This window comes from Papio anubis, chromosome 5 (assembly GCF_008728515.1).
Source record: "Papio anubis isolate 15944 chromosome 5, Panubis1.0, whole genome shotgun sequence".
In the NCBI taxonomy this organism is placed as follows: Eukaryota; Metazoa; Chordata; class Mammalia; order Primates; family Cercopithecidae; genus Papio; species Papio anubis.
Window position 1 is genome coordinate 153,557,508 of NC_044980.1, and position 26,096 is coordinate 153,583,603.

At 42.8% G+C, this 26,096-nt stretch overlaps 1 protein-coding gene across 1 annotated transcript in view; it reads right to left on the minus strand.

Annotated features, from left to right (window-relative positions):
• ATP10B (ATPase phospholipid transporting 10B (putative)) overlaps positions 1-25,592 on the minus strand; it is a 365,220-nt gene extending 339,628 nt beyond the window's left edge. The window contains exon 1 of the mRNA XM_031666580.1: positions 25,044-25,592. The gene's annotated coding sequence lies outside the window, so the exon portion shown is untranslated. The remainder of the gene's footprint in view (positions 1-25,043) is intronic.
• Positions 25,593-26,096: the final 504 nt, after the last annotated feature.

A 26,096-nucleotide genomic window follows, 5' to 3' on the forward strand; every position in this document is an offset into this window, starting at 1 on the left:
TGCATTTAAGATTCAGATGGGCCTGAGTTTAATCCAGGCTCTGCCATTTAATAGCTCTGCTGTTGGCCTGGGGGCAAGTTATTCATCTCCTTGAGTCCTGGGTTCCTCAGGTATAAGATAAGACAATCTGTGTCCCATAGAGCTGCTGAGAAAATTAAACAGCAAGCATAGCCTAATGCCTGAGACAGCTAGTCTGACTCATAGCTCTACCACTGAAACTGTATGTGACATATTTTATAACTTATGTGGGTCCTCAATTTCCTCATCTGCAACAGGTTAAATAATAAGACCTTTGCATGGTGGGCTTGCAATAAGTAATTTGTAATAAGTAAAAGATCATTTATGTAAAGCACTCAACACGGGCCCTAGGACTCAATGAGTGCTTCCTAAATGTTAGCTAGGATTGCTATTACAATATGCTAAAAAATAATAACCCAACTGTAGCATATAACACATTGCAAACAGCCAATAAATGTTATTAAATGCATGATAAACTGAGTTCTTTTGTAAAATATTAAAAAACATAAGTATTTATGCTGAGCCTCTGTTTCAAACCTACCTGCTTTCACTGGAATGAAAAAAAAACCCTGTGTCTGGAGTAAGAGAAAGGATGGAGAGAGAGCTAAGAGAGAAATGGGACAATTTTATTTACCCAAAGACTTACAGATCTCCAGAGACCTGCCCATGCCCTTCTTCCGCTTTCTTTGCACTCCCTCCATTTTCCTGCTATCATACAAGGAAACCTGCCCCAAGAAGGTATCTGACTTTTAGATTTTAGATTTTGAATATCAAAAGCTGGGAAAGATAGGTCCTGAGGGAAAATAGAAAATAGCTTCAATTTTCCAAGACCTTAGAAGGGATTAGGTACTATGCAAGGCACGTTAACGTTGTAAAATATTCTTCTACCTTTCTTGTTAATGTGTGACCATGGAAGTAGATTGTGTTTGGACCTTTGAGACATTTCACTATAGAGGGAGCTTCAAGTACAGGGATCTATTCAGAAGCAGCCTCTGGGAAAACATCAACCAACCAGTTCACTCTCCATACCCTATGCTACTCAAGTTCTCCTGGGCCAAAAAGGGGTTCCACAGACCCCAAGGAGCAATTTTCACGTTTTTCTATAATCCTTTAAACACTTTGGAAGGAGGAGTCGGTGGAAGGTATCTTCAGGTCAATTGGTATTGTTTCCTCTCGCCTCTTTCCTGTCATAGGACTTTGGTTTATTAACATTAATGTTAAACTGTAGACATTTGGCAGACACTGTAGATGAGCAGATCTATACACCCATCTCTACTTCTTCTCCTTTACTTAAATATACCAAAGAGTATCTAGAAACCTAAAAGAATTTCCCAGGATCTCTTGCTGCCAGGAGTAGCCATGAGGTACAATTTTGCCCAGTGAAATATAACGGAGGTCTGTCGGTACCCAGTACTGCCTTTCCTTCTTTCTTCCTCCTGCTCAACATGGAGTGGTCATCTTGTGACGATAAGGTATGGGGATGAGAAGCCCATGTGCTAAGGGTGGCAGAGAGGAAAGACAGAAAGCATGGGCCCTTGAAGGCATCATTGAGTCAATGTACCAACTGGCTGCTTCCCTCTGCACTTTTAAGCCACTGTAATTGGGTCTTGTTTGACCTGTATGGGACTTATTCCTAACTAATACAGTGAATGGGTGTTTGTTATTTGTGGCCACTCAGGCTCCACTCCCTCCTAGATTTATTTTAAAAGAACAACCTCTTTCCTCCGTGGAGCCCTGGGGAAGGAAGACTGTCAAAATAGTCAGCCTTCAGTTTGGCAAAGGGTTGGCACTAATCAAATCGTTTTCTGTAATTCCTGCCATGGAGCCGTAGTTTCCTTTTATAATCTGGTTCTTCAGTCTTCATGTAGGTTCAATAAAAGCTACCCCAGATCTTTCTAATAAATTTCATATTTTCTAGATAAAGCCTGTTTCTGTTGCCTGTGGCCAAGGAACCCTAATTGATATATTTTTTTAAATCCACACAACATTGATACTGAATAGTTTCTGCCAGCCAGGCAATGTACTAAATGCTAAACTCTTTACCTGCATTATCCTATGCAATTTTTTTTTTTTTTTTGAGATAGGTTCTGTTGCCCAGGCTAGAGTGCAGTGGTATGATCAAATGCAGCTTCCATTTCCAGGCTTAAGCAATCCTCCCACCTCAGGCTCTTGAGTGGGATTACAGGTGTGTGTGACTGCACCCAGCTAATTTTTAATTTTTTTTGTAGACACAGGATCTCACTATGTTGCCCAGGCTGATCTCAAACTCCTGGGCTCAAGTAATCCTCTTGCTTTGGCCTCCCAAGACGTTGGGATTACAGGCATGAGCCACCACTGCATTGGGCCCCATGTAATTCTCACAAACTCCAAACAGTAGAAACTATTAAATCCATTGCAAAGTTTAGCAAACTGAGACTTAAAGAGGTTGAGTGATCTCTCCAATGTCAGCAGCAAAAAGTGTCTGTGGCAGAGATAGTACTTGCCAAATATCCATGTGCTACTTGGTATTTTTCAGCCTCCTTGCATTTAGGTTGGTCCTTGTGACATATAAGTGATGGCTACATGTCCCACTCCCAGGCTGAGCAGCTCAAAGCTGGTGCGCTTCCTCCATCTCTCATGCTCTGCGTCAGTGATCTTGGAGAGCTTCGAGGATGACTTGGCTACAGGTTGGATGATGGTCTCCCAACTTAAACAGGACTATGACGCAGGGAGGAGTAAACCACTACCCAATAAACCCCTGGGAGTTCAGAGTTTGTCTGTTGTGTATTAGAGTTAATCATCCTGACCCATGCATTAGCAGGGCTAGAATTTGAAATCATTTCTAGCTCATTACACTATGTGCTATCTTTTTACAAACAACACGGAACTAAAACAGGAAATGACATCTACAAAACAAAAAAGAAATGACACTTTTGAGCCCACAAGTCCTTGCCTGGTTCTCTCTCAATTTTCCCTTTGTTTTCCTGCTTTGGATTCAGGCCTATGGAGATCTCCCTAGCGTGATGATGAAATAATCATACAAGACAATAATTGATATTAGAAAAACCTCCTCTGCCACTTATTGAATGTCCACTGGCACACAGTCTTTGAACTAGTAAGTGAAAGACTATGGATTCAAACTATGGAAGACCCGATTTCAAAGCTCATACCCAGACTCCAAATGTTTGTGTTTCCTGAGTGAGCTGCTCATCTGCTACCGAAGGATTGGGATCAAGTGACATTGCTTACTTTTTTGCTTCCTCCCTCTCGCCCACAGAGATCTCATCTCCAAGAGGACCCTGGGGCCAGCCAGGTTTGAGGATCACTTACTCTGCCCTCAGCAGGAACACAGTGGTGATCTGAAAGGCATGGAGGCTGAAAGCAGAGAACACCCCTGGTCACCTCCTAGCTCCCGGCATGAGGAGATTGTAGTTATCATCATGATAATGATTTTGCTAATTTTATTCCATCCATCCTCATCCCTCTGCTGAGAGGGGAGCATGCTGTATAGTTTGATGCTTATTGTTCCCTTCTCATCATCAACATTCCTTCTGTCCTCTCATCAAATCTAACCTTCTGCTAGCCTTCATGTCCTCCAAGTTCTGACCCTAACTTCCTTATTCCTACCCACCACCCTCTGCATGAGGTAGTGATCTAAATTTAGTTCACTACATTAACTATTAATCAAATATCTCCTATGTGCCAGGTACTGTGTGAGGCTCTGGGGAATGAATGGTGGATATAACAGATACGGCACCTGCTCACCTTAAGTGGCCTATGATTTTATCGGGGGTCAGACACAGAAAGACAATTTCAATGAAGTATGATGAAGGCTCTGATAGAGAAGGGCAGGCACTGAGGCCCAGATGGCACTTCAGCCCAGAATATGAGGAAGGGTGTTCTCAGTACTATAAGAAGCTGATGTATCTGACAAAGAATTCAAAACATTGATGGAAGGTAAGACACAGCCAATGCTGCTTTTGTTTGTTTGTTTTTTGAATTATTGGTTCCCAAACAGGACGTGCAGCTGCTGGAGACTCCTTTACACAGATACTGTGCCTAGAGAAATCTGATATTAGAGCTTTGGTTGTCACATAGCACACTGGTTTCTCCATCAGGTATGCCATGGGATGGTCCCTGACCACACATTAGCAGAGGAACACTTTGGAGGGCTTTGAGGCTTTTGCAGAACCATTTCTAAGATGGTAAGTTTCCTGAATGCAGGAGCAGGATCCTGTTAGACATAGAAGGTAACTGTGTATTTCCCAATGGAATAGCAATAGAGACAGCTGAGGAGCTGATGTGCAGAGCCACCCACTGGATCTTGTTTCTATTTTTACAATTTCAATATTTCAGTAACTAATGTTTACTTAAATAATGTGGAATCACTTCTGTTTTTTCTTTTGTTTATAAAGCAGCGAAGTGACGATAATATATTCATCTCTAATTAGGAGGGAAATAATACATTAGGAGAAAGGACTCGAGAAAAATCGTAACTGCAGAGAGTGCGGGGCAGTGTTAGTTTCCATCTCCAAGGCCTCTGCTGACCGACATGGAAGCTGCCGGTTGCAGGCAGCTCAGTAAAGCAGAACAACAACTGTCAGGAAGTGAAGAGATCCAATTTCCAAAATCATGGAGTGTTTCCATGACCTTGAAGAAGCCACTTCACCTTTGAGCTTTAGTTCCTGAGTTTGTTAAAGGCAGGAGTTGGGTGAATTAAAATATAGAGACTCCTCATGAAGTCCCATATGATCAGGTCTCTGCTCATTTCTCTTCTTATCCCACCCCTCCCTTCTCCTTGTCCACTAAGCTCCACCCACACTCTGTCCTGACTCTTCAGAAGCCTGTATCAGGGCCTTTGTGTTTGCTCTCATTACTTCCTGAGTTGCTCCGCTTTCCTTTTCAAGATGAGACTGGTTCCTTTTGCATTCAGGTTTCAGCTCAGACAGCTTTTCCCCTGATTCTCTTAGCTAAAACAGTCCTCCCCGGTACTAGTGAATCACTTGTTTCATATTATTCATAGTATGCATCACTTTCTGACATCTCCTATTTGTATGCATATTCTCAATCTCTTTCCACCAGAAGGATAGCTCCCTGAGAGCAGGGACTCGGTCAATTTCGTTTAATGCTCCAACCCCTATATCGAGAACAAAGACTGGCACATAGTATGTGCTCAGTAAATGTCAAACAGCCAACTGAATAATAAAAATAACAATGAGTACTTGTATGAGTCTCTGCAATTTTCAAAATACTCTGAAAAGTTTAGTGTCATTCAGGCTTCACTACCCTGTCAGTTAAGCAAAAATCACTATTTCATCACCAAGACTAAATTATTTTACTAGTAAGATAATCAGTTCAGTAATTTGTGATGCTATGAAAAGGGGAAGAAACACTATATTTAATGTGCTTACAAATTTTAAGGCTGGATCTGATTAAGAAACATCAATGGTTAAAAAAGTACATACATGACTCAGAATCAAGAAAATTTCATGAATAATACCTGCTATGGTTTGGATATTGTTTGTATGGCCCTACCAAGTTTCATCTTAAAATGTGATTCTCAATATTAGGGGTGGGGCCTGGGGTGAGAAGATCTCTCATGAAGGTTGGTGTCTTTTTCCTGAGAGTAAGTTCTTACTCTTAGTTCCCACAGAGAACTAGTTGTTGAAAAGAATCTTTCTTCCTCTTTCTCACCTCCTGTTTCATCAGGTGATCTGCGCACACCAGTTCTCCTTCACCTCCTGCTGTGAGTGCCCGAGTCCTTGGCCAGAAGCAAATGCTGGTGCCATGCTTCACGTATATCCTGCAGTACTGTGAGCCAAATAAATCTCTTTTCTTTGTAAATGACCCACCCTCAGGGGGGTCATAGCAACGCAAACAAACTAAGACAATGCCAATTTAAAAAATTGAGGAGAAATGTTTCCAATGGCCTGAAGCTGGCCAGTGATAAAGGCTGGCTTTCAAACTACCTTTTTTTCTGGTGGCTTTGGCGTCCCAGGTGTATTGGTCGTTACTAGCCTAATCTCCATTACCTTCCTTTTCATGGCTCAGAGGACAAAGGAGATACAACTCAAAATTAACTCTGCTATACCTTGGACATTCTTGGAATTCTAAAGTCATTCTCCCTCATCTCTGCCTCTACATACCCCAGGTTTTAAGACAATAACTGAGAACTAAAAAGGATAAACACGAACTTCAACTGACCCAAAATATTTGGTGGGAGAAAAGAACTCAAATAGAATTACGAAGGAAGACTGTGGCTTCTGTTCACCAAATGCGGCCAGGGTGCTTGAGTACAGAGCTGGGTGGAGGTAGGAGGCTAGGCTAGATGCCTCTCAAGGTAATTTCTAATCCTCAACTATGGTTTTGGTTGGGGAGAAGAGTGAACGTGCTCAGGCACAGTGAAATTTTACTCCAAGCATGTATGAGTCTGCAGCATTGATAGCCTATGAAATTATATATCTAGGTCCTAAGAAATGGAAGATATATTTCCTGCAACAGGACTTACGATAATAAAGTTTCTTTTCAGGAGATCTGAGAGGGGAGGAAGGTCATCAGAGGATTATACACTTATGGATGAAATTCACCTGCAGGGACCATCTCACCCAGCCTGGTTATTATAGATACAAAACATATGATAGTACTGCTCCTACCTCATCCATGAGGCAACAGCAACCGGCTTATTAAACATGATGATGCAAGTAGAAATCTTAGACCGGTGTCTGGCAAATAGTAAGTGTGAAAATATTTTGGTTAATGTCATGATTATTATATTCTAAGTTGACAAATATTTAAATAAACATTTTGCTATGTGTAAAGACTTAAGAATGCAAAGTAAAAGTAGCCACTGCTAAGGAGCTTGCACTCCAGTAGAGAGAGAGATTACATCTATAGGTGTTGAAAGGGTCTGTGTAAGAAGTGGCTATGGGTGGAAAGGGGACAGGCAGAACTTTTGTATTCAGCATAACTATTACACTTGGGTTCTCACGAGGTAGATCTAAATAAAGGTCAATTAGAAAATTGGAATACAATAATGAAAATGCAATTGCCCAAGGAGTATAGGATTTGATGAGGTAATAAGTCATTTATAGCATTTTAAGATTTTAGAAATATATTAAATATAGCACAGTGGCTCATGCCTATAATCCCAGCACTTTGGGAGACTGAGGAGGGTGGATCACTTGAGGCCAGGAGTTTGAGACCAGCCTGGCCAATATGGGGAAACCCTGTTTCTACAAAACAACAACAACAACTTAGCAGAACATGGTGGTGCACACTTGTAATCCCAGCTACTTGGGAGTCCGACACAAGAAAATCACTTGAACCTGGGAGGTGGAGGTTGCAGTGAACTGAGATCACGCCACTGCACTGCAGCCTGGCCAACAGAGTAAGCCACTGTCTCAAAAGAAAGGAAGGAAGGAAGGAAGGAAGGAAAGAAAGAAAGAAGGAAGGAAGGAAGGAAGGAAGGAAGGAAGGAAGGAAGGAAGGAAGGAAGGAAGGGAGGGAGGGAGGGAAGGAAGGGAGGGAGGGAGGGAGGGAGGGAGGGAGGGAAGGGAAAAGAAAGAAAGAAGTATGTTAAATAATTGTGCTTTTCCTACCACTGGGTCGATAGTTGAGCGGGGCTGTCTATCTGGCATGCCACACTTCCCTGTGTTCTCTGTAGGCTCAAGAATAGAGTTCATATAATTCAGAAGTTGTGTTCCCCTGCTTCTTTGATAAATAGGTATTTAAAAAGACAGTACTGCAAGGGAGAGAACGGTGTTGAGGCCACTGGCCTCATGGGACAAGAGGACATGCCGGCCATGACTCAATTACAGAGCAGCGTCCCGATGTTTCTCATGTAATAGTCATTCTGCAGATTGTGACACCTTTTCCAATATCATTGAAACACCTAACTTCGTTAAATGAGGCAACAAGAGTCCTTTCTAATAGGGCTCCAGGTAGCTAAACAGATGAAAGAGCTCTTTCCTCTTCTTTTATGGAAACTAGAATGAGAATTAAGAGATTCAAGTTCTGGTCCCAGCTCTGTGCTTTCTGCAGCCCTCAGCAACACTGAACCACACTGTGAAACTCAGTAGGACCGGCTGCTCCCTGTTGCCCTTCTACTTCTAATATCCCAGGAGCTAAGATTTGATGGAGAAAGTAAGATGCTAGAGAGATTCTCTTCTGGCTTCTATTATTTCCTTTCCTCCTTCAGAATTTTGTTGGATCATGGAGGCCACACTGGCACTAGAAGCATTCATTATGGGACTGCAGCCTCATAGAGCCAGCTTTGGGAAAATAAAAACATCGTATACCTAGTATTTGCATTCACAGGTGTCCTCCCTGAGCTCATTATCCCCAGTTCATCCATTATCTTCTTCACCTCTATCTACTCAGCCCAAATCTCCCATCCTAATTTGGTTGTGCAACTCATTTCTCTAATTTCCCTCCGACTAAAGGCTCCTAAGAAGAAAGTGCTGGCAAAAAAGCTGATGGCATTTGAAGAACCTCAGTGTTCTGTCTCCGTTATGTATGCTTTATGCTCTTGCACTTTTTATGGGGTTGAAAACCTCACACTGATAGCAATGAGTTATTCAGGGCATGCAGTGTTACTGGGCCTGGGTGTAATGTAAATGGAATTATTTGCCATGGAAATACCCAGTCCAATCTCTTAGCAAATTGCAATTCCTGAAACTAGGTCCCTTTGGAAGGGGCTTAAATAAATGTATATCTTGTTTGAGAGATTTGCAGCAATTCAAGAAAAATATTGGGTTCTCTCTAATATGAAAGTAGATTGCCCTTGTTCAATGTGTCATAAAATTTAATTAACAATCATTTATCATAATTTGTTAATTACCAAATTGTTCACTGCTTGACAGGTTAGGTTGAAAAAGTAAAATTATTCAGGGTAGATTGCAAAGTAGTTGTCACTTCAATATATATGTCTACATGTGTGTGTGTTTATGTATATGTATATTTATGGAACAAAATTGAGGCTTCTTTATACTTTGCATGGATAGGTAAACAACTATTTGTTAAACTAAGCTTTCTTCTATGTCGAGAACTGTGTTAGAACCAATGCCAAAGGGGTCATAAAACACCACCCTATTCTAAAGAAAGTGTGTAAGTCTAATTGAGGAGTTACGTACCTATAAACATGAACCAACTATAGTCAACCCTCGGCATCCATGTGAGATTAGTTCTAGGCCCCTCAATTCCCTGTAGATACTAAAATCTGTGGATGCCCAAGTCTCTGAAATAAAATGGTATAGCATTTGAATATAACCTACCTATATCCTCTTGTATAAATCATCTCTAGATTGCTTGTAATATCTGATATGATGCAAATGTTATCTAAATAGTTGTTTTACTGTTTTGTTTTGTTTTGTTTTTGTATCATTTGTCCTTGCTGTATTGTATTTTTTATTGTTTCCGTTTTTCTTCCTGAGTATTTTTAAATTCAAGGTTGGCTGATTCGTGGATGTGGAACCTGCGTATGTAGAGGGCTGATTATAGATGAAAACTGGAAGGCTATAGGTAGGCAAGATCATAGGCCCAGGTACTAACTATGCAGATATTCAGGGAAAGAAGTTACCAACATGAGATGGAGGAGGTAGACTTTCTGCAATTTTAATAAAAGTTTGAGGAGGTTGCTCAGTGCTCCGTTTCAAAGGACCATGAGAAAAATTCCTTTCTGAGTTCAGATCTAGGAAGATGCCTGCCTCTCCTGAAAAACAGCATAACAACTATAATTCTGGGCACGGCTTGTGGCAGGTATTTCGCAAAGCCTGGAAGAAGGTTCACTTGAGGCTGGAGAAGCACAAGGTGGAGACCAGTTTAGGGGCTTAGAAGTGGGATTTTACAAAGACCACAGTGCCTGCGATAGTAAAGGAAGTGCCCTGAATTCAGAATCAGGAGTCCTGGGTTCTCATGCCAGCCTCACAAGTAACTCCCTCCTTGAATGAATCACTAAACCATTTTCAAATCATATTAAATTATGCCTTTAAAAGTTTTTCAAAAATATGATGAAATAACATTTGAAGGTGGGGAAGTTGTTTGAAGTTTGCGCCATAGGGGAGTCACCTCCCTGGATATCTAGGGAAGGAGAACTCACAAAAAGACAGGATGAGGTATTCTCCCTATAGTTTCTCCCTGGGCTCTGAAGCACGTTGACTTTTTTTTTTTTTTTTTTTAAAGACAGGATCTCACTCTGTCACCCAGGCTGGAGTGATCTCGGCTCATTGCAACCTCTGCCTCCTGGATTCAAGCGATTCTCCTCTCTCAGCCTCCTCAGTAGCTGGGATAACAGGTGCCCGCTACCATGCCCACCTAATTTTTGTATTTTTAGCAGAGACAGGGTTTCACCATGTTGTTCAGGCTGGTCTTGAACTCCTGACCTCAGGTGATCCACCTGCCTCAGCCTCCCAAAGTGCTGGGATCCCAGGTGTGAGCCACCACGCCCGACCCCACTGACTTATTTTCTAGTACCATCACACCTTCTGGAGATTTGCCCCATATAAGACAAAAGACAGGCAGGAATAGATTAGTGGCTTTCACATGATGTTCTCTGGAGCTGTAGGGTTTGGAAGAGATGATTTAGAGCCACCATGGTGGGCAAAGAGGCAAAACATTCATTCATCCCACACACTCACCCCTACATCTCGCACACCTTTGCACATACATATACTTGCATGTATACCCAGACACAGTACATGCTCTCCTGTTCTTTCTCAGAGCTTTCATCTGTGTTCTATATCAGCATACTGTAAAAGACACACAGCGCTGAATTATTTGCATTCCCTTAGCCTGCCATCTGTGTAGAGTGGACTCTTCACTTCCTAGAACAGCCCTACTGTAACCATAGAAACAGGGAGTAGGATGGGTGTGGCTCCCCTCCTCCATGCTCCCACTGAGGTAGGAACTTTATAACAACTCTTGAGTTATGGTATATCCCTAGTCTACAAATAAGGAAACTAAGGCTCAGAAATTTGCCCAAGTCACACAATTAGTGCAGCTATGGAATCCAAGTCTATGTGACCACCTTATCATGTCTGGATTTGAGGATGTATGTGCTGAAAAGTACACAAGGCTGAGAATCAGGAAGCCTGGGCTCTAGCCCTTGTTTTCCTGTACTTTATTAATTTTAGGCAAATTTCTTATTTGGGGTCTGTTTTCTACTGAAGACTTTGGACCAAATGCTCTCTGAATTGAAGGCAAAAGACTTTTTTTTTTTTTTTTTTTTTTTTGTAGATAGCTTCCCAGGGAAAGGGCCCATAGCTCTAACAGATTTACTGGGGTCCATGGGCTCCCCAGTGTTAAGCACCCATTTAATAGTGCTAAGCAATGAAATCACAACTGTTAATACTTGTGAGTACTGATTGTGTTCAGCACTGTCCTAAGCGTCACGCGTATTTAACTCCTTTAATTCTTATGACTCTAGGAGGTAAGCGCTCCTTTATCTCCATTTTAGTGATAAGGAAAAGAGAGGTTAAGAAGCTTTCCTAAGGGGACAGAGTAAGTCGTAGATGCCAGATTTAAATCCAGGCAGTTGGGCTATAGAGCCCACATTTTAACCATGACATTTCTGGTACTCTGTAATAACCTGAGGAAGACCATCTTCCTCTGATTACGACTGAGGCTCAAGGGGCTGGCATAGTTAAGAAAGTATCTAGTTCAGTGGCTTCTAAGCCTTATCACATTCCTTTGGACTCTATTCTCTTTCCATCTACAGTGTCATGTGTTGTTTGCAGCATGCCGTTATAGAACGCAGATGAAAGCTTCTCTGAGAAGAGAGATCAGGAGAGCATGTGCTGTGTTCTGAGTATACGTGCAAGTGTGTGTGTGTGCAAAGGTATGTAAGATGTAGGGGTGAGTGGGGGGGATGAATGTCTCAGCATTTTGCCCCTTTGCCCACCATGGTAGCTCTAAATCATCTCTTCTACCTTACACCTCCAGAGGACATCATGTGAAAGCCACTTATCTCCTCCTGCCTATCCTTTTGTCTTATAAGGGGCAAAGGAGGCACAGAGAACAGGTAGCAGGAGACACACAGCACATCAGAGGTGAAGCTGAGTTGTGGGACCCATGCTCCTGACTCTAGCGTACCTTTGTGTGTGTGTGTGTGTGTGTGTATGTGATCTCATTACTGTAACCAGGCCACCACCCGTTCATTTGGGAGGGACTGTTATCAGACAAGGACACAGTTACATGTCTTTCAAGCCTTTCCCTGGGCTACCTGGATGTTTAAACACCTCTAACCATAAACAGTCTGGGAACAGACACCAGAAGGCTTTCTAGGATGGGGCAAATGGAACAAAAGCTTTGGGGTGGTTTGGCAATGTCAGGAACCACAATATCCTGTCAATGTCAATGGCAGAAAAATATTTGGCTACAAGTAGTGGGATTAGGATGGCAGTGAGAGCATTGATCACCTAGAAGATCTTTACAATCCACAAGTCAAATCACAGCATTTGTGTGCTTTGATTAGGCCAGCTTGGATGGAGAAGGAAGACAGCAGCTTTCACTCTGCAGGCCCCCAGACTCAGGTGAGACATATTCTTGCAGACAGAACATGTCTGGGGATGTCAGACCTATTTACAAGCCACAACTCTGCTGGCCTTCCTGCCATCTACCCTCCCTTCCAGGTTTGCTGTCATGGTCCTTTGCTGCCTCAGCAGTTGTCAGCTGCATCTGGCTGAGTGTTCCAAGGAATAAGCTTTCGGGAAGCTGTGACCTGATTTAAGCAGGGAACGGAACACTGTGGAGCAGGGGGACCAGCAGCCACAGCACTTCCAGGCAAGTCCCTGAGATGCTAAAGGGCTGCTCAAAGTTTTTCTGCACAGCCAGCTGAGGAACACCCTCACAGGACCACAGTGAGGAAGGAGAGCTGCATGTTCTCATCCTGTCTGCTCTCCCCACTCTCCCTTGTCACACTCAGGGCCCTAATAGGGATGCAGATGATCAACTATTCATTGTCAGTGAGCACCTATGGGGTACCCGGCACTATGTTAGGTGCTAAGTGAAAGTGGAGATAGAACAGGTCCCCATGAAGCCTTCAGCATAAAGGGGGAGGCAAACTTAAACCAAATGAGTATACTGGTTATAATTAGAAGTGGTAATAAACTACATCAAAAAGTGGTAATAAACTACTGAGCTAGAAGAACACATAACCTGGGGGCTTGATTGAGTCTATGAGCATAGGCAGAGAAGGCTTCCGTGTGGCAGTCATAGAATTGATCTGAGCTCTGAGGGGTTGATGAAATAAGCAGCAGGAGAGGTAGGAAGAGCATCTGAATGGAGAGAACAGCAAGTATAAAAGCCTTGAGGCTAGGTAGACCACTTCATGATATTCACCATTGTCAGGAGAACCCGCTCCCGATAGTTACATGGGTTCTTTTCTATTTCCTAGGTGTCTCAGCCAGTTTGAGAAATAAAGGGAAAGAGCACAAGAGGGAGAAATTTAAAGCTAGGTGTCGGGGGGGAGATATCACAAGTCGGCAAGATCTGTGATGTTCCCTGAACCATAAAACCAAAACCAGCAAATTTTTATCAGCAATTTTCAAAAGGGGAGGGAGTGCACGAATAGGGTGTGGGTCACAGAGATCACATACTTCACAAGGTAATAAAATATCACAAAGCAAGTGGAGGCAGGGTGAGATCACAGGACGACCAGATGGGGGGAAATTAAAATTGCTAATGAAGTTTCGGGCATGCATTGTCATTGATAACATCTTATCAGGAAACAGGGTTTGAGAGCAGACCCTGTCTGACCAAAATTTATTAGGCAGGAATTTTCCTCGTCCTAATAAGCCTGGGAGCACTACAGGAGACCGGGGCTTATTTCATCCCTTCGGCTTTGACCATAAAAGATGGCACGCCTTAAAGGGGCTATCTATAAACCTACCTGCAGGGTGCATTCTCTTTCTCAGGGATGTTCCTTACTGAGAAAAATAATTCAGCGATATTTCTCCTATTTGCTTTTGAAAGAGGAGAAATATGGCTCTGTTCCGTCCGGCTCCCCAGTGGCCAGAAGTCTTATCTCCGGTGTTCCCTAAACATCGCTGTTATCCTGTTCTTTTTTCAAGATGCCCAGATTTCATATTGTTCAAACACACATGCTCTATAAACAATTTGTGCAGTTGACACAATCATCACAGGGTCCTGAGGCGACATTCATCCTCCTCATCTTACGAAGATGATGATGGGATTAAGAGATTAAAGATGGGCATAGGAAATCACAAGGATATTGACTGGGGAAGTGATAAGTGTCCATGAAATCTTCACAATTTATGTTCAGAGACTGCAGTAAAGACAGGCATGAGAAATTATAAAAGTATTAATTTGGGGAACTAATAAATGCCCATGAAATCTTCACAATTTATGTTTTTCTGCCACGGCTTCAGCTGGTCCCTCCGATAGGGGTCCCTGACTTCCCACAACATACCATGAAATACCCATGTGACACATCATACACATACATGCACACACACATAAATCCTACTTACTTAGCACTTTCCATACTACATACTTCACATTTTCTCATTTCCCTTTCCTTAGGATGTTGGAGAGGCAGACACAAACGATGGAACAGTTAAGTGAAGAGAGATTAGGTTGGAGAATAATAGGGACAAAAGGGAGGTCCATAACATCCCGGAAGGTCCACCAGCCAAGGGAAATTTATGGAGTAGATAAACCTCGCTCAGAGGAAGATTTCCTAGGCAAAGGGAGAGAGGCATAAGATGACCATCTTAGGCAAGGAGGCAAAACGTAAGTGATAGCTTAGAGGTAGAAAATGACCTAGTACCAGTATAGGCAGCTACCAGCATTTTGGTGTTTCTATGAAGCACACTACAAAGCAGGGAGTGGAAGATTAGGCAGGAAACCCTTGCATGACATCCCTGTACACATTTATTCTGTCCATGAATATTTATTGGGCATCTGCTTTGTACTAGGCCCTAAGGCTATGATACTGTGCAAAATCAGACTTGGCCCATAGTCTTGGAATCAGGACTCACACAAAGCAAGTACTCAATCCAGTGGGAAGGACAACCCAATAATCAAACAAATGGGATTTGGGGAGATGACTGGGAGGAGTAGCTAGCAGCCAACCTTTGTAGACCCTATTAAGAATGTTGGTACTCATTTTCATAGCAGTGAGAAGCTCTTAGAGGATTTTAAGCAGAGTTTTAAACATGTTCACATTTGCATTTTGGAAAGATGATTCTGGTTGCTGTGGAAGGAGGATATCTATTCTCTGATTAGACACCCAGCCCCTCTCTGCTGACTGATCTGTCATGTCAATGGAAGGGAACCAGGGAATCCACTCTACAGTGGCATCTACCCATGCAGAAATCCCAGTAGCTTCCATTAGCTCTCTTTACAATTGCAGCCATCTCGGGTCGCTAACGACGGCGCCTTCCTGACTGCCTCTGAGGCCGACTGCGATGTCTTGGCAACAATTCTATTAATATCAGAGCTAGGAATGAGCCGATGGAAAGCTGTTCATCCATGTAATGAGGTTTCAGTTATATTTTAGAAATGTGTCAGATAATTTGGTAAGAGACAGCAAAGTTTTTCCATTTGTCAAGAAACAGGGGAGGTGGAACTCAAGTTCCTAGGCTTTAGCTGCAATGTGAAAATTGTCCTCTGTACCTGAGATGCTCAAAGCAAAATAAGCAAATATGAAGAGACAGTGGCAGTGAGAGGGGCTCAGGACACCTGTGGGTGGCAATGGCAGGGAGAGTGGACACTGAATACTGGTCAAGCACTTACAGTAGATTGAACATCTCTGACCTCATGACAGCCCTACGGGGTGGGTAGAAGCTGCTCAAAGAAGAATTTGAATCCATCTTTCTAACTCCAAAGTTGATTTTGCCATTACTCTGACATTTTGCTCAATTGCTGGATAAAAAAGGGCTTAATAAGGTGCATGTTTTGGTGTAGAGTGAAACTTATTTTATATAAGGAAGAAATGGGCTCAAAGCTATTAAATAAGAGCATCTTTCCCACCAAGCTTAGAAGAATCTCAGTATTGCATTTCTTTCTTTTTTTTTTTTTTTTGAGACGGAGTCTCGCTCTGCCGCCCAGGCTGGAGTGCAGTGGCCGGATCTCAGCTCACTGCAAGCTCCGCCTCCCGGGTTCACGCCATTCTCCTGCCTCAGCCTCCCAAGTAGCTGGGACTACAGGCGCCCGCCACCGCGCCCGGCTAGTTTTTTTTTTCTTTTTTGTATTTTTTAGTAGAGACGGGGTTTCACCGTGTTAGCCAGGATGGTCTCGATCTCCTGACCTCGTGATCCGCCCGTCTCGGCCTCCCAAAGTGCTGGGATTACAGGCTTGAGCCACCGCGCCCGGCCTCAGTATTGCATTTCTATGTTCTCAGCATTCATGAGCTCTGACATGGTCATTCTGGGCAGTGCTCTCAAGCATGGGACATGCAAGGATCTTTGAAGAAGCACATGGAACTTACGTTGAGAACTGAATCGCATAGTAACAAATGGGTCCTGTTTAACTACTTTAATGTTCCCAACTACATAAGTCAGTGTTTTGCAACAACACTTGCCCTTTGCAATCACCTGGGGAACTTTCACAAACTCCTAGGCTCAAGCCACACCTCAGAGATGCTGATTATTTAGTCCCCTGCAGTGCTGCTCACTTTAATGTCATGCAAACCTTTTGGAGAGCTTGGCAAAATGCAGATTCTGACTCTAAAAACCTTGGTGGGGCTTGAGATTCTGCATTTCTAACAAGCTTCCAGGTGAGGTCAATGCCGGTCAGGGGACCTCACTTTGAACAGCTGGAGTCTAGGGCGTGGCCAAGGTTGAGAACCACGGTTTTAAGGATACAGTCTCAGTTTGGTGCTAGTCTTTTTTCTCTCTTTTTAAAGGTTTAATAAATTATTATTAATTATAATGAGTTATACATGCAACACAAATCAAATAGTAAGCAGTGAACAAAGATAAGACACCCCTTTCCCCACCTTGCCTGCTATGGTCCCAGATACTAGAAGCTCATTTCCTTGACAGGATAAAATATTGTCATTCTTCCAGAGGGATCCTTGCATATACAACCATAAATGTACATGTGTATATAACCTTTGTACATTTATACACATGTACATGTGTATAAATGTACATTTATACAAACAGCAGCTTTCTATTCAGCATTTTGCTTCTTTTTTTTACTGAATGTATCTTAAAGGTTGTTTCATAATTGTAAAGAACTGCCTCATTCTTTTTTATTGTGGTAAAATATACATAACTTTTACCAGTTTAACCATTTTTAAGTGTACAGTTCAGTGGCATTAAACACATTCACAATATTGTACAACCATCCCTACTATCCATCTCCAGAATGACTATCTTCCCGATCTGAAACTTTACACTCAAAAAACAGGGCTAGTTTATATTCAACTCTCCTTTTACAGGTCTTGGAACCAGAGCTTTCGGCAATGTCTGGCTAGAGTTTACACATGTTGCTCTGTGTTTAATTTTATAGTCATTCTGTTTGTGATAAGATACACTCATTGTCCCTTTAAAGTAGTCTTCCTTTTAAACAAACCTAAGTTCCATTGAAATGACAATGTCTTATAAGTATCAGTGAAGACTGCACCTGGTTGTGCCACAAGATGTGAAAGTTGAACATGAAGGACTCGAGCACAGGACATTCCCTTGGCTCCCTGCTGTGTGCCCAAATGACCTTTACCTTCACTCATGGGAGAGCAAAGATGGCTTCCCTTTTGGGCCTCGTGTCTTATACCCACAAGTAGCCTTTTCTAAGTGCTAGAGTTGTTTTCAGACCACAAAGCAGTTCCTCTTTTCTCATCCTTAACAGAATGGCAAACAAGAATTAAGGCCCAGGCCTCTTACAGGATTTTGTGTTCTCTGATAGAGATGGGGAACACGACCCCAGGCATTTAACGGTAGGTGACATTAAGGAATGTCCCTTCTAGAAAATGACATCTTTTCATGTGGGTGGGTGTCTGGCTTGAGAAAAGTCAGAGAAGGATCAGCATCTGTCTCATATGAAAAGCTTCATAGCAGACCTTAGCTGAAGGGAAGAGGTAGATTCACTGTGTAGACCAGACAAAGGGCTCAGAATTGGGAGTCCACAGACCTGGCACTGAGGTCTGAGATTACCACCAACTCGTTGTGTGTCTTTAACAAGTCAGTTTTACCTCTCCAAGCACCAGTTTTCTTCATGTGCAAAATGCAGAGGTGAAGATATTGTAAAGATTAAAGGTAGTAATATATGGAGGTGTTTAGCACTGGACCTGGCATGTTGTTAGTGCTCAGTAAACAGAAATATTATAGTTTCAGACGATTCACTGAAAAGGAAGTAAAGAATGGAGGAGGATGTGGGCAAAAAGGCAGGTCCGATGCCACCTGGCCAAATTTTCACCTGTGACTACCCAGACTAAGTAGGCAGAGAAACACTGAGATGTCGATAGAAGACAATGTGTCTACAAAGAATTCCAATAACCCAGTACTTAACCTTCTCCCTTATTTTTACTCCTAAGCAAACCAAACAAAAACCAATCTGAAAAACAAATCTGCAATAGACACACACTTGTCTTAGAAGCTGACATACTGATTCAGTGAATATATCTTTGAGCAGCTCCTATGTACTTGGAAGCTGCTCTGGGTGTTGGGGACAGTGACACACAAGATGGAGAAGATCCTTGCACTCTCAGGCTTACATCCTAATGGGACTCCTCCAAGCTCCTGATCAAAGGCCCATTCAACTGGCCCCACATATAGCCCCTGCTTTTTCTCTGAGGGTCCTGAAATGCAATAGTATCCCCTGAGTTTTCTGCCCTGCAGATGAAGGAAATAGGATGGTTTTATTTTCAGAGGTAAGCACAAGTATTTGTTTGGAAGACCTTTTAATTATTAGTAAAGAAAAAAGGTTTACACTCATCGATGAAGTGTCTTTCTGTGATGTGGAGAATAGAGCAGAAGAGAAAATGAGCTGTGGCCAGGGCATGAGACAGAAGCTGCGCCTGCCATCGATCGGAAGGCTGGCAAGCAAGAAAGAGCAGGGCAGCTTGACAAGGCTTGAAAATGCATCCCCGGTATTAGCTTCAAAAGGAGACTGTGCACATGAGAAACACTTGTGCATGATCTTGTGGTGGAAGAGGAAGAATTTAACATCAAATCATCCCCCAGTACATGACATTGGCCTGGAGAATGGATTCTGACATCTAAATAACTGGTTTCGAATTCCAGCTCTGCCATTTAATAGGCACTTAACCTTACCAACCTTAGTTTTCTAATCTGTAAATGATGATGACGGTATTTACCTCATTAGGTGGGAGGTTAAGTGAAAAGGTATACATACAGGAAGCAGCACAGTGCCCAGGACGCTGTGAAAGTGTTATCATAAATGTGTGCAGAGCTGACCGAAATAAATGTAGTATTATGCAACTGTGGAAAATACATTTGTTCATGATCACACAGGCATTAAAGGGGATGATGTCCAAGCTTTAACTAGATTTTTCTGATTTTACACACCTTCCTGTTAACAGCCAGCTTGCATAAACACCACTTATGAGGAACAAACAGGATTTTCTTGACGTACAGCCACAATGGGACCACCATTTTGTCTGTGTTTATAAATGACAGGCTATACATGCTAGTCTTCAAGCCAAGAAGCCAGTTACTTAAATTATCTCATAGCACTGAAAATACACTTTATGATCTGTGATCAAGTCCTACTTACTATTAAACCGGGCTGACCAGAGAACAAGAAAGGAAAGAGAAACTGGAAAAATGCAACAGGATTGGTGTTCAGAAGGATGGGGCTGAGGTGCTTTGGAGAGACTAACACTGACCTCATGTTTACCTATGGGGACATTCCCTTCATGAAAGGGTTGTCTGGGAAAACCAAGCTGAGTAGTTAAGCAGCTCAACCATGTCTGAATAAAATTAGGCAAAAGAAAAATAGGCTCCACCAGCTAGGCCAGGGCTGCAAGGACTCAGGAAGACAAGTGAGGCAGGTTTGTCTCCATCCCTTGCCAGCAGAACAGGTTTTTCAAGGCTAATCTGTAATGTGTTATCAAACTACCTCTCTAAGCCCCACTCAGGCAATAGGAGTTTGGAGCAGTTGAGCAGAGTTGAAGGGCGTGTGTTTAATCACACAGGGTTGGGGTTAGGCCTTGGTGTTGCCACCTTCAGCTGGGTACCTGTGGCCAACTTTGTGTGCTCCTTAAGTTTCAGTTTCCTCTTCCTTAAAATAATGAGGATAATACTGGAATCTACTTTAGAGTGTTGCTGTGTTAGAATTATATGAACTAATTAAACTTACACACAGTAAATACCCAATAAAAGGTATTAATTATTAACTGCTGTTATTACATGGGGAACACCTGAGAGTCTTGCGTGTTTGGTGCAGATAGCAGAAGGATGACTGCTTTATTGGGGTCATGGTGCAGTGATCGTGTGCTGGGATTGTAGCAGAAGCCAGGGCCTACCCAGTTGGAGAATGATCCAGTAAAATAACTCTAATATCCATCTGGCTATCATGGCTAAAGGACATGAGAAATAGTAGTTGTGTTTGACCAGCCCAGCACAGCCCTTGAAACAATTTCTTCTCGTCTCTTATCCTAACATTCTAATTCAAGAAATTTTATGTCAACAGATACAAGCCAGCATAGGGCAATCCTATCACAGAACTGAAAGAGGCCCTCGAAATGACCAGGTCCAGAGCTCTGTCTTAGGGAACAGTAGCTCCATTGATTGCTTTCAGTAAGCAAACTTATCACCTGAGGCTGGTGTGGTTGCCTGCCCACAGAGAATCCTGAAGAGAGGAGAAAGTTCTGGCCAATCTGGCGAAATCCTAGAGACACAACTGAAGTCATTTGCAACAAGACACTTCACTTACCAGGCTAAAGATGACAGGACACCAATAATTACCTAGAAAGTATATTGGATCTTGAGTATAAACCTCTGGCAAACTGAATTCCCAGTGGAATTTGTGTTTCCTTGAAAGTTTATTAAAATATGACATTGAAGAAGGAAGGTTGTGGGTTATAACAGTTCAAAGTTCTAATCCTAATTCTGGCCATATGGCCTGCCTATTATTCCTTAGTTCCTTACACTTACAAGATGGGCATGGTAGGACCTATCTCATAAAAGGGTTGAGGGAAAAGTAGTGGCAGCAGCAAACTTTTGAAGTTCATTATGGACCAATCACTATTTAAGCTCGTCATGTGTACTGATTTGTATAACTCTCACAACAACCCCAGGGGATGAGTTTATTATCATCCCCGTTTATAGACAGGGAATCAAAGAGTGGTTGGGAAAATTGCCCAAGGTCACACAGCTAGCAACTGGCAGTGCCAGCCACTGTAAGCCATGACCCACACCCTTAGCCACTATGATAAACTGCCTCTTGCATATGAGAGAAATGCCTCTATCAGTGGCAGATATGAAGTAGTAAATACATTTTGACTATCATGCTTGTGTTATTAGTTCCTAGCATGGGATATAGTAGCTGCAAATTCTCCTAAAGAATTTAAAACAGTTTGGTTTCAGCCTTATAAACAATGTATACTCTAAGTTAGGACTGATTTCATGTTCTCCTTTGGTAAGTTGCATCATTTTTTTTTTTTTTTCTTTATGAAAATATCTGTCATTTTCTTTAAAGGCCACAAAAGTAGGAAAATAGGAGTCCTTCTGGAACATTCTTCCTAAATCTTGGTAAACAAGTCAAGTGGACAATGGTGAATAAAAGTGCACAGTTTCCAAGTAGCTTCATAGGCCTCATCTCATCAGATGACATCCTGTGAAAAGCAGATGCCTGGTAATGTCAACTGATGTCTCCACAAGGATTGCCAGGTAATATAGCCCAGTAGAAGGCATTGCACCTGGTGGATAAGAGCACGTGCTCCGAATCAACCAGTGTGCATTCTAATCTGGGTTCTATCATTTACCACACCTGGTGAGCTTAGAACTTTTAAATCTCACATTTTCAATTTCCAAAAACTGATAGTAGACAGGATAGTAGGCATTGGATAATCTACATGAGATCATCCAAGGAAGACTCTTAGGACTTAGTAAATTCTCAATGAAAGTTCAGTGCCAATATTGCTATTATCTCCATCGTGGCACAAGGAGTAGGAAAAGAATTCCTGGTAATTGTGGCCAGGCTTCAAGCCTGGGTCTTCAGAAACGTAATTCCCTTTTCATAATACAACATTGCTTATGGGCCCCTAGCTCCCCAGAAAATTGTTAGGACTCTGACTTGGCTCCTAATTCAAAAATTTATTCTCTCAAAGAGGCATTTCCTAAAATCTGCAAATGAAGAATAGCACAGGGAAATAGAACAAGATAAGGAGCGACTTAAAAACAAGATCACAGGAGCCAACCTGAGGATCAGATATAAAATCAGATGTCTCTTAAATCAAACAGGGACAGGGCTGGGGCTGACGCCAGAAACGCTTAACACCCATTACAATGAAGAACACATAAGTGCAATAAGGGACCCATAAAAACCACCAGCATGTGAAATACTGCCAAACGCCGTGTGGTTGCCAAGGAGGAAGCATCACTAGGCTGGATTCAAATACTTCTCTCTGCAAAGCAAATAGGCTGGGTGTTAATTAAAGCGTGTAAGTTGATTCTTAAGGTAGTTGCCTGGAAAAAGAAATCCTGCCTAGAAGTCGCTTCCTCTGATAGATTTCTTTTGGAACTGTGGATTTTCTGCAAGTGAAATTCTCCAAATCAAACACACCTTCCTGTGTATTCCCTGCTCCCCATGGCTTGTGGAGCTGTGTGATTTTGAGCAAGAGCTGTATTGTGCTGTTTTCTACATCACTGTCACACTTAGTGCTTTGCAAAGGGCTAACATTACCTGTGCATCTCACAACCACCTCACATGCCATAGAGGACAGTAGTTATTATTCCATTTTACAGAGGGAAAAACATAAGAAATGCAGGCACTAAGTGACTTGCCCACAATTGCAGAGAGGAGTACAGCTCATAGAAACATGTTGTATGTGTTTCAACACACATTTGGAATGGGGGATTCCAAATGTAGCTCTCTTCCCATCTTAAAAATGAATGACACCCAAAACAGAAAGAGATACGTGAGCAAAGTGCACTGGAAATTTAAGTGGGTGGCTTGATAAAGCAGGACAAAAAGGTGCACTTTCAGCTTTCTCAAATTGTATTGGCATGACAAGTACCCCCACATCATTAAGATCAATACCATACCTGCTGTCTAGAAGGACAAGCTGGGGTGAGTCATAAATGTTGTCGCTTTTCAAGACTGGTGAGCAGAGCCAGTCTTACCACACCTTACTGTTCTGCAGGGGACTAAATCCATGTGATGCCATTTAGCCTTTTTATCTTACCTCAAGAATGAAATCAGCTGCTCCCTGAGCACTTAAAAATCCAGGTGTTCTTTACTTTTGTTTTTAGACCAAGATATTTACCTTCCTGAGGTGGATTGAGCAGAGTTATCGAATGAGAAAGAGGTAAACTGGTGGCCATGATATCTCCTGTTCCCTTCAATTACTCATTGACTCAACAAGCATTAGCCAAGGCCCTGCTATTATTAGAAACTCTGCCAAGCCCAGCGGACACAGTGTCTAGGAGGTAGAAGACATGAAAGGTCTCTACACTCATGGGACTTTTATGCTAAGTGGAGTGTTAAAAAATAAATGGGAAGACAGACTCTCAGTTGTGACAGGCATTATGAAAATAACAGGGAGAGGAAGTGGGGGAAGTATCTTGGATGCTGTGATCTGGGAAGCTCTCTGTGAAGAGATGGCCTTTGAGCCAAGACCTGATTAAAAATAGGAAGCTAATATTGGGAAAAGCCAAGGAATGAGTGTTCCAGGCAGAGGGAAGACCGAGTGCCGAGGTCCTGAGAAGGAAACGGACAGCAACAGCCAGGGCTGCTGGCTCACCATAGGTTGGCGGACCTGATATTAGGTGAGGGTGGGGAGAGGGCCAGGTTTAGAGTCATAAGTCCAGTGAACTATGCTTTGGAGGTGAGACTGGCTCAGTGTCCAGCTCTTCTTTCTCAAACACATTTCCTTCCCTTTTTTATTGACTGCTCCAGAGCTTCAAGGATTAGCTTCACCCCTGAGCTGCACAGTCCCTGTATTCTTAATGGCACGGGCCATGGGTTACATATTTTTGACAGGTACTCTTAACAGTCTCCAAGCCCACAAGACCGGGCCATTGAGGTCTCAGAGGAAACCAAGCTTTGAATTAGTTATTGAGCATGGGCACTGGGGATTGGGGCAGTCACCTCTGTTCTGTCTGGACAAAGGCTATTTACAAACCCAAGTAGTTCCTCACCAGCCCGGTACACTTTGCTGAAACTGGAAGACTCTTGGTCAAATATGGCCTCATCAACTGAAGTCAAGCGCATGGGTTCTGGGATCAGTAAACCCTGGTTGGTTCAGTTAACTTCTCTGAGTCTCACCATCCTCATCAGTAATGATAGATAACACCTGCTGCATGGGCTTGTAATACTATATAAAGTGCTTCTCAGTCATGCTTTGCAAATCATAGAGCCATTAATAAGCTCTCACCATTATGATTTTCATTAGGCACCAAATTCTCCATCTCTTCCCAACACACATTTCTTTGCATAGTGATTTTGTAACCTTTTGGGAAGAGGCCTTGAAATAGTACATGTAGTGCCCAATGGCTATATGTTATAGACTATCCAGACAGGCAACTCATTTCCAAGCAGTCAATAGCTAAGGTAGAGGTTCCCTGCAAGGGCGCTCTGCTCATTGGCATGTGAAAGGTACCACGACCACACAGAGCTATCACCATTACCATCTGCAACAGCCCTCATAACACAGTCACCTGTATGCCCTGGGCAAAGAGCTTTCCAAATAGATAGAGGATTGTGGGTCCCTGGGATCCTGTTGCTGCTGGTGGCTGAGGATGAACACAGTTTGCAGCCCCAGCACCCAGAGTACTAAGGAGAAGGACAGCCTCAGAAGCTCCCTTTGAAGTAGCATCCCTGCCCCAGGCCAGCAACTGGTGGGGAGAACTGAGAAGACAAGACCACCCCCCAGCCTTAGAATCTAACAAGACGCTTACCTCCTACCTCCTTGGTGTAAACTCCATAGCTGACAAGGAGGGTTGGCACTCCTTGGGCATTTTTATTCTGGTGGGACACTAGGGAGAAAGACTGAGCTGCTTACACCCCCAGATATCCCATCAAAGGGGAGCGACTGCCAGAGAACCTCCTTCTCATGGGTGGCTGGAGCAGGTGGTCCCCACCCATATAGAAGCCCAGCCTTCAGTGTCACACGCCTGAACACGATTCCTCCACCCCAATTTCCTCCTCTCTGGGGCTGCTACAGAAACCTACTTAGCCCCACCCTCCTTATCCACTCTAGGCTCCTATTCCAAGCCCTGCATCTCCACCCTCCTCCCTTGGCTTCTGGCAGGACTGGCCTAACTAGCTCAGGCACCCCAGAGAGACTGCCTGTGTACTGCTCCTAGCTGGTGGGTGGCTAGCCCTGGTCTCCACCAGCCCAGCTATGGCCACACAATTGATTTTGAGAGAGCACCTGGGTTAATTAGAGCCAGAACTTGGGACTTTGGCCCTGCTATCAAAAAGATGAAGAGTACCTGTTTTCTAGTGTTTGATTAAAAAGCTATAGAAATATGAAGACCAGGTATCAGGAGATGGGGTCTCTGCTTAGCTGCTGCATGAAATGGCTTTAATACACACCAAGTTGGCTCTGTCTTTGGTGCTAGAGATTTGGCCGTATTGCACCAGTACCTCAAGGTCGCAAGCTTTTCTCAGGATGATGCCGCATCTACCCTTATTCTCAGCAGAGAGAAGTTGAGCAACAGGTTGAAATTTGCTCACAAGAAGTAAAGAGATTCTATTTTTTCCTCTGTGTCGTGTCAGGGAAATCAGCAAGGAAAGTTTAGCAATGTACGGCACGTCTGTTATTAAAAAACAATTAGTCACCCCAATTAAAAACTGTTCCATTGAATCCACAGGTGGTCTTAAAGGTAACTTAAATATCCTTGAAAAAGAACACTTATTCAGATACCAAATCTAAAGATTTGGGATTTTATTTCCCTACCAGGCAAGTTAGTATTACTTTCTTCCAGAAATTGCCAGATTTTAGGATT